Below are 11,547 nucleotides of genomic sequence, written 5' to 3' on the forward strand. Positions count from 1 at the left end.
GGATGTCTTTGTATTAATGTAGAAAATGAGGGGATTTATCTAACATTGACCACGTTTACAAACATGTATTTAAGACTTTAAAACTGACACCATCACCAACCCTCCAGACTCTGTCTTTGCCTGTCAGAGTAACAACCCAGGACCAAACAACTTGTTCATGTTGCCTTCTTAAATACCTGTTGCAATTAAAGTATGAAAATATAATTGCTCACTTCATATATGTCAAGCTCTTTTATCTGCCCGTAATCCTGCCAACTGGGCCAGTTGTCGAGCTAGGGCTGGGTCTGGAGCTCACAGACCCCTCAAGTCCCTTGTCCAGACTGGGTCACAAACCCTTCACATGCCAGACTGGATCCCCAGACCCCTCACATGCCAGGCTGAGTCACCAGACCCCTCACACGCAGGTCTATGAGCTAGGTAACTGGCAAACAGGTCCTTGGAAGCTGTAGGTTGGAAAACATGGCCACATGTGGCAGACACCTGAGGCAGTCGCCAGCCAAGTTGTGGTGCCATGCATGTGCTCTAACTCCACCCACACACACACAAGTTGCTTACAATGAATGCGCCACACCACCCCCAACCAGATGGGCAGGCAAGAGGGCCTGATTAAATTATGCTATTTTCCCAATGATATATAATTTTGAAATAGGACATCAAACACACAGAGTATTAGGATCATCTGCAACCTTTATATCAGTGTCTAGAAGAAATTCCTTAACTTATTCATGCCATATACTAAAATTGGGTATATAGAAATAAAATAAACTTCCCCCCAATGATAATATATTCAGATTAGAACAAGTAGAATAATCATGAAAGTGGCAAAGGTAAGCTAGGTGAAGAAATCCACCCTGCCCCCTGGCAAAGGCTACCTGATATAAATTGAATGGAATAGAAAGAACTTCTAGGTGTGATTGCTAAATCTCTATAATTAACACTACAAAGACAAGAACAAAATGCACTAAGAACCAAGTGATTCATGCAATAGGCTTTTCCAACACAAAGCCTGTGACCAAAGTGATGTAAGGGGACATATGTGGGATAAATAGCATGAACAGTACCACATACCTCCCCAGTGGAATGTTCAGCTTTCTTGGTATATTTGCGTTTGCCTGCTCTTACTTTATAATAGCATAATGTGCTGGGAAAAGTCATGTCTGAATCAACAAAATATCCATGGTATATTGACATTTATCCCTAATTTATCAATTCTTTATGAACTTATTTACGTTACAGAAACATGTTGCAGAATTTATTGTGCTTTGCATGTGTGGGTTGGTAACTCTTTGTGTTTTATCTCATTGAATCTTCACATTAACTGCATGAGATAGGCACTATTACCAGAAGTGTTTTACGAATGAGGAGACCCACAGAAGTTAAATAACTTGCCAAAGTCTTTAAGGAAATACATAACAGTACATCAGAGATGGGGTTGAATAATCCCAATTTTTAGGGAGAGAAAGAAAGTAAATACCCCCCAGTTATATCCGCAGGGAGTAGAACATTAATCTTATTTCCTTTAGGTCTTTTTGCAAATGTTACTTTCACAGAGGCTGTCCATGGATCCTTATGTAGAATTATTCCCCACCCTCTGGATTTTTATTTTTAAAAAGTAGGCCATAGTTTTAGATACTCCAAGGCCAACTGCCAATAGTCACGTAGCCAAAATTTAAGTTATCCTGATTTCCCCCAAAGCACTAGGTCTAATCATAAACAAAACACAAAAGGTAAGCTTTTCATCCTAGTCAGCATGATTCAGTGTAATTAAAGCAATCAGCTACCGACAAATTAGCTTAAAGAGCTCTACTTGCCCTATAAAGAATGTGAGTTTATAATAGCCAATTACAACGAAGATTGATGTAGTTCTTCATTGATGCTTTAGAAGCTGCACTGTAAATGCTGTGAGTGGGGCTTTGGTCTGAGCTCTCTGGTTTGCAGACTGTTCTTTTGTATGCTCAACTTTTACAGTTTTTCTAATTTGATCTGATTTTATTTCTGACACTTTCTATTTACCTTCCCTCTTTAAATTTCATCCTGACTGCCTGACACTGTCAAACACTGTACATAACTCATTTATGTTGTTTGTTTTCTCTTTCCCCACATTAGTGAAATCATATAAAGGCAGGAATTTTTATATGTTTGTCACAACTGTATTTCTAGTGCCAAACGTAGACACTCAAAATAATTGCTTTGTGGATGAATACATCAAGTGATTAATTTTAGATAATGTTCTAAAATGGATATTTAAAAAGTTTCTGGTGAGCCTTTAGAAAAAAAAATGGGGATCATCTGGAGCTTATACTAGGTCATTGATAGTAAAGAATATCAGATTAAACTAATTTCCTTTTCCTGAAGGATCAGTATATCAGAGGAGTGCTATGCCCACTTGCCCATTGTCTATCTGGATTTCAGCAAGCATTTGTTAAAATCTTCCATGACAAACTTGTGCTTTAGATGTAGAAAGGCCGTTGATGATACCGTTAGGCAAAGTCATAGCCTAACAGCTGTATTCAAAGTCATAGCCTGAACAGCTGTATTCATAGGTCGATGTCTGTTTATAAAGAAGCCTCTAGTAATTGACTGGAGGATTTGGTCTTTAGGTCTGTCCTGTTCACCATTTTTTATTATTAATTTTGGGGGTGGCATTAATGGCACAAGGAGTTAATCCACAGATAAAGCAAAAGTGGGGGGACAGCTAGAATGATCATTAACAAAAGCAGCATTCAAAAATACTCAACAAACTGGAGGGGAAAAGGAAATATAATAAAGCAAAACTTAAAAGGTGAAAATATAAAAATCTGAAACACCAAAGAGAGAAGTACTAATTAATGTTGTTTGAGGAGAAATAGTGGCAGAGGTGAGACCTAGTTTAATAGCAACTAGAGATTTAGTTGCTTGTAAAATAAGTATAAATCAATAGTATGACATGACACACCCCCTCGAGTATTTATTAACTCTTGGGTTTCATAGTAGAATTGGGTTAGAACAGGAAAAGTAATAATTCAACTCTATATTTGTGTTGACTCTTCCATATCTAAAACTGTGACTCCAGTCCGGGGTAATTCACTTTAAGAACGTTGAGAAACACCCCAAATTTGCCATCGCTATGGAGAGAAAAGTCAAGACTATACCATGTGAAGAATATCTAAAGCTGTGGTTTCAGACTTGTGGCCTTCAGATGTGTTTTGAATGGCCAATATGGGGTTTTTAGAAATTCGAATTAGTAGCAGATGTTTAAAAGTGAGTAGATGTCTCATTAAAATACAGACTTCTGGGTTTTGCTCTCGCATTCTTGCATGCAATCTTCACCGTCTGTGGAGATGTAGTGATCCTGTGTCTGTGCCCTTATCCCACTTTATTCATTTGCTTTAAATTCCTGGTGCCTATAGTATCCTGAGTGCTTGGGACCTGAAAGGAAACAAGTGGAGAATGCATGGCCTGAAAAGCAAGGTTGGGATGGGAGAGATACAAATATATCTGAAGGGCTTTCATAGGGTAGAACAACTAGCCCTAATCTGTGTGACCCCAGAAATCTCATTATAGGGAGGCATATTTAGGTAATTATAGGGAAGCATATTTCCATTAAAGATATAGAGTAACTTTTTCACAGTGACTTTAGATTTGCTGTGTTTTATTCATCTTTGGTTCATCAGTACTGATAAGAGTTTCTGACACATATTGATACTCAGTGACTACTTACCAAATGAATGAACTAAAACAGGTTTTGTGAATGGTGAATGCCATTCCAGGAGCTGCTACCATGTAAGCTCTTTGAGAGTAGTGATCTTTGTCTATTTTATTTTTGGCTGTATCTAAACACCTAAATCAGTGCCTGCCACAAAGTAGGTGGTGCTCATTAAATAGTTGCAGATTTCATGATTGGAGATATTCAGATGTGGTATATGGTCTACTTGCCAATGCTCTAGGAAAAAATTAAGTAGCTATACATGTGAAGGGTCATGAAATGAGGGGAATATTGAATCAGGTGACATTTATTTATTTATTTATGTTAACTTCTCAATATACATTGTAGTTGATTTTCATGACCCTTTACTCGTTCCTCTTTCCCCCCTCCCATCCCCCCTCACATCATATCTGTTCACTTGTCTTAACAAGTTCAAGGAATTGTTGTGATTGTTGTGTCTTCTTCCCCCCCCATTATTTGTTTGTGTTATTTATTTATTTTTAGCTCCCACAAATAAATGAAAACATGTGGTTTTTCTTTTTCTGTGCCCGACTTGTTTCACTTAATATAATTTTCTCTAAGTCCTTCCACATTGTTGTGAATGGTAGTATTTCATTCTTTTTTATAGCAGAGTAGTATTCCATTGTGTAGATGTACCATAGTTTCCTTTTTCACTCATCTGACGATGGACATTTGGGCTGATTCCAACTCTTGGCTATTGTAGATAGAGCTGCAATAAACATGGAGTACAGGTGTTGTTTTGGCATGATAATTTCCATTCCTCTGTGTATATTCCCAGCAGTAGAATAGCTGGGTCATATGGCAGATCTATCCGTAATTGTTTGAGGAACCTCCATACTATTTTCCATAAACGCTGCACCATTTTGCAGTTCAACCAATAGTATATGAGAGTTCCTTTTTCTCCACAACCTCACCAGCACTTATCATTCCCAGTCTTCTGGATATTTGCCATCCTGACTGGGGTGAGATGGTATCTCAAAGTGATTTTGATTTGCATCTCCTGGATGCTGAGTGATGTTGAGCATTTTTTCATTTGTCTGTTGGCTATTCGTATATCCTCCTTTGAGAAATACCTGTTCAGCTCCTTTGCCCATTTTTTAATTGGGTTACTTGGGGTTTTTTGCTGTTAAGTTGTTTGGGTTCCTTATATATTCTGGTTATTAATTCTTTGTCAGATGTATATTTTGCAAATATTTTCTCCCACTCTGTTGGTTGTCTTTTCAGTCTGTCGATTGTTTCTTTTGCTGTGCAGAAGCTTTTTAGTTTGATATAATCTCATTTGTTTATTTTTCCTTTAGTTGCCTGTGCTTTTGGGGTCCTATTCATAAAGTCTGTACCCACTACTACTTCCTGGAGTGTTTCCCCTATGTTTTCTTTACAGAGTCTTATTGTTTCAGGATGTATATTTAATTCTTTAATACATTTTGAGTTCATTATGGTATATGGTGAGAGGTATGGGTTGAGATTCATCCTCGTACATATGAATATCCAGTTTTCCCAGCACCATATGCTGAAGAGGCAGTCTCTTCCCCAATGTGTAGACTTGCTGCCTTTGTCAAATATCAGATTGCTGTAGGCGTGCGGGTTGATTTCTGGGTTCTCTATTCTATTCCATTGATCCATGTGTCTGTTTTAATGCCAGTACCATGCTGTTTGGGTTATTATAGCTTTGTAATATAGTTTAAAATCAGGTAGTGTTATGCCTCTAGCTTTATTATTTTTTTTGCTCAGGATTGCTTTGGCTATGTGTGGTCTTTTCTTATTCTATATAAATGTCTGGATAGTTTTTTCCGTTTCTGAGAAGACTGTCATTGGAATTTTGATAGCAATTACATTGAATCTGTAGATCACTTTGGGTAATACGGACATTTTTACAATGTTAATTCTTCCAATCCAAGAGCTTGGGATATCTTTTCATCTTCTTGTATCCACTTTAATTTCTCTCCACAGTGGTTTTTAGTTCTCTTCATAGAGATTTTTCACATCCTTGGTTAACTTTATTCCTAAGTATTTTATTTTTTTGGTGGCTATTGTAAATGGGCTATCTTTCTTGATTTCTTTTTCTGCATGTTCACTGTTGGAGTATAGAAATGCTACTGATCTTTGTCTGTTGATTTTGTATCCTGCAACTTTGCTGAAATCATTTATCAACTCTAATAGTTTTTTTGTCGCGGCTTTAGGCAATACAAAGGATCATATCATCTGCAAACAGGGGCAGTTTGACTTCATCTTTTCCAGTCTGGATGCCCTATATTTCCTTCTCTGCTCTGATTGCTTTGGCTAGTACTTCCAACACTGTGTTGAATAGGAGTGGTGAAAGTGGGCATCCTTGTCTAGTTCCTGTTTTTAACAGGAACGATATAGGGCGATATTGGCAGTGGGCTTATGGCTTTAATTGTGTTGGGATACTTTCCATCAATACCTAACTTGTGGAGAGTCTTTATCATGAATAAATGTTGAATTTTGTCAGTTGCTTTTTCAGCATCTATAGAGATGATCATATGTTTTTTGTCTTTACTTTTATTAATGTTGTGTATCACATTTGTTGATTTGCATATGTTGAACCAACCTTGCATCCCTGGGATGATTCCCAGTTGATCATTCTGGATAATTTTGTGTTTTGTTGCTGTATTCTGTTAGCCAGTATTTTATTGAGGATTTTTGTATCTATATTCATCAAGGATATTGGCCTGTAGTTTTCTATTTTTGATGTATCTTTGTCTGGTTTTGGTATCAGGGTGATGTTTGCCTCATAGAATGAGTTTGGGAGAATAGCCCCTTTTTCAATATTTTGGAATAGTTTGTATAGAATTGGTATCAGTTCCTCTTTGAAGGTTTGGTAGAACTCTGCAGTGAACCTGACTGGTCCTGGGCTTTTCTTTATTGGGAGCCTTCTGATAACAGCTTCAATCTCTTTTATTGTTATTGGTCGGTTCAGACTTTCAATATGTTCTTGGCTCAGTTTTGGTAGTTTGTATATGTCCAGAAATTTAAAAAATTTCCTCCATATTTTCAAATTTGTTGGATATAATTGTTTATATTAGTCTCTAATGATTCCTTGTATTTCTGAGGTTTCAGTTCTAATATCACCTTTTTCAATTCTAGTTTTTTTATTTGGTTTTTCTCTCTTCTTACTTAGCCTTGCTAAAGGTTTATAAATTTTATTTATCTTTTCAAAAAAACCAACTTTTTGTTTCATTGATCTTTTGTATCATTTTTCAGGTTTCTATTTCATTTAGTTCTGCTCTGATCTTAATTATTTCTTTCTGTCTACTAACTTTGGGTTTGGATTGTTCTTATTTTTCTAGATCTTTAAGGTGATGTGTTAGGTTGTTTATTTGCCATCTTTCCATTCTTCTGAAGTAAGCATTTAATGTAACCAATTTCCCCTTTAGTACTGCTTTTGCAGTATTCCATGGGTTTTGGTATAATGTGTCATTATTTTCTTTAGTTTCAAGAAATTCTTTGATTTCCTGTTTAATTTCTTCTTGGACCCATATGTCATTAAGTAGAATGTTGTTTAATTTCCATGTGTTCGTATAGTTTCCAGAGTTTTGTTTGTTATTGATTTTTAATTTTAATCCATTGTGATCTGAAAAACACATGGAATAATTCCAATTTTTCTGAATTTGTTGAGACTTGCTTTGTGACCTAACACGTGGTCTATCCTGGAGAATGTTCCATGAGCTGATGAAAAGAATGAGTATTCTGAGGTTGTTGGATGGAATGTTCTGTAGATATCTGCCAAGTCCAATTGGTCTAAAGTGTTGTTTACATCTTGTGTTTCTCTACTGATTTTTTGCCTAGATGATCTGTCCAAAGTTGAGAGTTGGGTGTTCAGATCCCCTGGTATTATGGTGTTAGTGTCTGTCTCATTCTTTAGATCTAATAGTGTTTGCTTTGGCTGCTCCAACATTGGGTACATATATATTTATGATTGCTATGTCTTCTTGATGGATAGATCCTTTTATCATTATATAATGGCTTTCTTTATCTCTTTTTATGGTTTTTGTTTTAAAGTTTATTTTATCTGATATAAGAATAGTTACCCCAGCTCATTTTTCTTTTCTCTTTTCATGGTATATGTTTTTTCATCCTTTCACTGTTAGTCTATGTGTGTCTTTACAGGTGAGGTGAGTCTCTTGAAGGCAGCATATTGTCGGGTCCATCAGTTTAATCCAATCAGTCAGTCTGTGTCTTTTGAGTAGAGAATTTAATCCCTTTAAATTTAGAGTTATTATTGAAAGGTGTTGATTTACTCCTAGCATTTTATTGATTTTTGTTTAGATGTCTTAAGTGTCTTTTGTTACTTTCTTCCTAATTTTCTGTTTGTCTTCTGTATTTGTTAATTTCTTGGGGTGGTAGATAAACTATTTTTTTCTTTATTGTTAGTATTTTTGTTTCACTGATAGGTTTTGTTCTTTCTTGAGTATTCATGCCAGTGATGGTTATTTTTGAGGTATCAAACTCAGTACTTCATTGAGAATTTCTTATATGGCTGGTGATGTGGTAGTGAACTCCTGCAGTTTTTGTTTGTCTGAGAAATATACTATTTGACCTTCAATTTGGAAGGATAGCTTGACTGGGTAAAGTATTCCTGGCTGGCAATTTTTGTCCTTTAGTATTTTGAATATATCATCCCATTCTTTTCTGGCTTTTAGGGTTTCTGATAAAAAGTCTGGTGTTAGTCTGATTGTGGTTCCCTTATATGTGACTTACTGCTTCTCTCTTGCAGCTTTTAAGATTCTCTCTTTGTCTTTGAGTATTGCCAGTTTGACTGTAATATGTCTTGGACAGGACCTTTTTGGGTTGAATATGTTTGGGGATCTTTGGGCCTCCTGAATCTGAAGATCTGTGACTTACCCATATACTTGAGAATTTTTTGCTATTATTTCTTTGAATATGCTTTCAATGCCTTTTTTCTCCCCTTCTGGAATACCCATGATTTGGATATTTGAGTGTTTAAGTTTGTCTGTTAGCTCTCTTAAATGTTCTTCAATTTTTTAGTTCTTTTTTTTTTGGTCTGCCTGCGTTAATTCAAACATCCTGTTTTCAAGGTCAGAAATTCTCTCTTCTGCTTGTTCTAGCCTGCTGGTTAGACTCTCTGTTGTGTTTTTTATTTCATTGAATGAATCCTTCAGCTCCACAAGCTCTGCTACATTCTTTTTCAGGGTATTGATTTCTTTGTACGTTTCTTCTTTCGGATCCTGTACATTTTTTTGCATTTCATTGTGTTGTCTAACTGGGTTTTCTTGTAGTTTCCTTAGAATTGTTGCTTGAAATTCTTTGTCAGTCATTTCAAGGACTTCCTGTTCTACAGGATCTAGAGCTTGGGAGTTATTCATTTCCTTTGGCAGTGATGTATTTCCTTGATTTTTCATGTTTCTGGTATTTTTCCTTTGGTGTTTAGTCATCGTGGCAGGGGTTGTCATGGTCCACTTGTCCCTCCCTGATGTCTGGACTGGATCCTGGAGTGACTGCCAATTCTGGTCTGCAGGAACTAGCCTGTGCTGGGAGTCCCACGGTGCCTGCCTGTTCCAGCAAGCTGGCTTGGGATATGTGGGTCTCGTGGTTCTCGGGCCTCTCTGGGCAGCAGGGACTGACCTGGGCTGGGTGTGCCACAGCGCCTTCCTGTTCTGGCACAACTGACTTAGGGCATGTGGACCTGGTGGCTCTCAGGCCGGTCTGCATGGCGGAGATTGGCCTGGACTCGAGGGTCTTATGTTACCTTCTTCTTCCAGTGCAGCTGACTTTGGGCATATGGACCTGGTGGCTCTTGGGCCTCTCTGGGCAGAGGGGACTGGCCTGGTCTGGGGGTCCCATGGCCTCTGCCTTTTCCAGTGTGGCTGACTTGGGGTGTGTGGGCCTGGTGGCTCTCAGGCCTCTCTGGGCGGCGGGCACTGGCCTGGGCTGAGGATCCCACAGCGCCTGCCTTTTCTGGTGTGACCCTGAATCTGGTGACATTTAAAGTCACACCCTGAGAGCCTATCACACAAGTGACATGGAATGAGATTATGGATTTTACATTAAATATTAAACATAATAATATTAGAGAGAGCAAGACATCTGGCCTTCCGAGTGGGAATCTTTGTAGCGCTAACAATGAAAGAGAGAATTAAGAATGTGATGTTAAAAGGGCAAGAAGATTTTTGTTCAGATGTGCGCCCAGTGCCACACTGTGGAAAAGGGAGTCAAGCACAAAACTGGGCCCAATCTCCGTGGTCTTTTTGGGTGGAAGGCAGGTCAGGAACCTGGATTCTCTTCCACAGATACCAAGAACAAAGTCATCACCTGAGGAGAGACAACAATCATGGCGAATTTGGAGAATCCCAAGAAGTACATCCCTGGAACAAAAATGATCTTTGCTGGCATTAAGAAGAAGGCAGAAAGAGCAGACTTGATAGCTTATCTCAAAAAAGTTACTAATGAGTAATAGTTGGCCACTGCCTTATTTATTACAAAACAGAAATGTCTCATGACTTTTTATGTGTAACATAATTTAATTGACCTCATACATCAGAATTCAGATCATGAATGGCTGACAGAATATTTTTGTTGGGCAGTCCTGATTTAAGAAAGATTGGTTTGTGGTTAATATAATAGGTTTTTTGAATTTTGATAGTAATTCCAGTTCAGTAAATACTATCACTGTTTTCCCCTTCTAAAGATATGACTGGACTTGATTGGTTTTATATCTAGATTTATAACTGATTATATGAATAAATTTCATTACTGGAGAAATCCCTTCACTGCCTTAGAAAAAAATATAAACATAATAAAATGAAAGTAAAATATGTATGTGTAGTAGCAAAACTAAGAGGTGAAGCATTTTGCCAATTATTTATTTATGGTATGGACAAAGAAATTATTTGCTGGACTTTTTTCAATTGAAATAGCTAATAGTTTAAGATTTTTCTGATATTTGAGTACATCTTATATCCATATTGTGGATTGCTATATATCCATAAGATTGCTTTCCAACTCTTTTGTGCCAGCTAAGAAATGGTTAATAATTCTTATGTGATGAAAATACATTTTATCCCCTGACATTTGTAATATAACTTGTAAAATTCATGTTGCCTTGAGGTTTGGAGTGATTTGTTATTCTATCTTTCAAGGAAACCCATGATGACAAATCAAACCATTGGGAATGAATTTCAATGTTCATTGTGTAGTGTGGTAATTGAAGGTTACATTAAAAAATCATCTTATAACTAACCTAGAAAATAATATTTAGAGGCCAAACATGGGAAAGGAGCAAATTGTTAAGTATCTAGTTTTTAAGTGCTTGTAAAAATTTTATGTACATTTTATTGTGAAACTGTAGCAGTTTTAGTATTCTCAAAATCAAGAAAATGGAAAAATTGCTTTATAACCTTGAAGGAAAGTCTAAAGTCCTGAATTTGAGTGCTGGGAATGAATGTATTTGGAATGCATTCCTGAGGGAGTGTATGCTAACTATGAAAAGCAATAGCTTATTAAATTCTGAGAAACTTTTAGTTTCTTTGAAGGGGGTATATTAACTTATTTTTGCTAAACATTATTTATAAGGGGTAGCATTTTCCTCTGAGTATTTAGTTTCAGGACAAAGAAAAGGAGCTCTTACTTGTGAAAAGGTTATTGGATACTTAGTGGGGGATTAGACCTATGAATCATCATGTGTACAGCACAGATCATGAAGAATGGAGAAATTCCTATCACAGAATGATACTGCGTAACCTTAGAATCCTATACTGTGTCATCTAATAATGTATTGAATGTACACAGCTTCTGTCTCTGAGGAATACTTAGTAGTTTATGGATTTGTTTTAGTTAATTTTCACAGCTTCCTCATAGGGCAT

General features: G+C 36.9%; 1 pseudogene; it reads left to right on the forward strand.

The window, feature by feature from the left end:
- LOC103601438 overlaps window positions 1-10,139 on the forward strand; it is a 14,745-nt pseudogene extending 4,606 nt beyond the window's left edge.
- The last annotated feature ends 1,408 nt before the right edge of the window (window positions 10,140-11,547 follow it).

The sequence above is a fragment of the Galeopterus variegatus genome, unplaced genomic scaffold (assembly GCF_000696425.1).
Source record: "Galeopterus variegatus unplaced genomic scaffold, G_variegatus-3.0.2 Scaffold3736, whole genome shotgun sequence".
In the NCBI taxonomy this organism is placed as follows: Eukaryota; Metazoa; Chordata; class Mammalia; order Dermoptera; family Cynocephalidae; genus Galeopterus; species Galeopterus variegatus.